We start from the raw sequence: 1500 nt of genomic DNA, 5'->3' as shown, positions 1-1500 counted from the left end.
TTATCTTCAAGCCTTTAAGACCCCAGACACTATATCTTTTGATAGCCGGGCACCATCAGCTTTCTTCACCACATTTGCTTATACACCCATTTTGTCTTCAGTGATCATGGTGGGAAGGTGAGCATCACCGAATGCCAGATTATTAGAACAAAGTGTTCTTGTGTTGAGGGAGTACTTGACTGGAGGCCCAATGTGTTTATGGTGTCTTTTGTTGAAGGCATCAAATGTTCTTTTGATATATTTCAGCTTATCAATCTTTTAAGATGTTAGTGTTTTTAATGTTTGGTTAAGAAGTCCTTTCCCATTTCAATGTCAAAATTTATGTTTAGAGCCTTTTAAAATTTATTTTTTCACATACAAATTGTTAATCCACAGAGATCATCTTTTGTTCTTCAATTTTGTCAGATAGAAGATAGAAACACTACTACTACTAAATTCCCAAGACAGTTGTGAGTCTGAAATGAGCTAACATATGTACTATGGGATAAGTATTGGGATGTTACCCACAAGATTGGTGGTTCAAGGCCACTAGCTGCTCCTAAGGAGAAAAGATGAGGCTGTGTACTCCAGTATGTATTTATAGTTGCAGAAATGCTAAGGGGCAGTCCCACGCTGTCCTGCACGAGGTCTCTAGGAGTTGGAATCAACTCGATGGCAGTGGGTTTAGGACTTGGCACAGTTCTTGAAGAAAATAATAAAAAAATTTAGCTGTCATTATTTTTATGTTATGATATAGAAATCTAACTTAAATTTTTTTTCATATGGATGATCCATTGCCCCAGCATTCTTAATCCACTATTTTCCCATGCTGTCACAATCATATGCAATAGTTGCATATATGAATGGATCTGTGTCTTGGCTTCCTATTCTTTCCATTCATCTATTTATAGGCTCTTGTTTAAGCATTGCTTTGTATTATAATTTTACAGTAATCCTTTGCTCTATGTTATACTTCAGACTCTGCACCGATCATGTGTACTTGGTAGGGGAGATTCTTCTACTTCTAACTTCTTCTTTGGCAGCAATGTTTTGCCTTCTCTTGGCCCTCCTTTTATTGTATTCTGCTTTAGGTGAAATTTCAACGAGCCAATCAATTTTCTATTCAACAATATACTCTTTTTTTTTGGTCTCATGACATTAGTTGCAGTCCTCTCTGCAACAGCACACTTCCCACTTTCTCTTGGGTTCTATTTTCCCATTCTGCCTGCTCTCTGAGTTGCTTTTGGGAACATGCTGCCCTTCTATTGTATGTTTGAGAGACCTGGGGAATACTTTCCTTACAGGCAGTATTGCTCATCTTGCATGCCTAGCTCTTGCTTGGCTGAAAGGTGATCCTTGGGGTGGTATGCTGTGTTATACCATGCTATCTAGAGAAGCAGAGCCAGTGTCACTCATATATGTATAAGCAAAGGCTTTATATGAAGTAGTAATCTTGTATCAAGAAGGCATCTCAGCCAAGTTCAACTCAACTTCATAAATCTGATGCAATCCAGGGCCCTC

The sequence above is a fragment of the Echinops telfairi genome, unplaced genomic scaffold (assembly GCF_000313985.2).
Source record: "Echinops telfairi isolate 266 unplaced genomic scaffold, ASM31398v2 ScPeMD7_2;HRSCAF=8, whole genome shotgun sequence".
Taxonomy (NCBI): Eukaryota; Metazoa; Chordata; class Mammalia; order Afrosoricida; family Tenrecidae; genus Echinops; species Echinops telfairi.
This window is presented reverse-complemented; position numbering follows the sequence as displayed.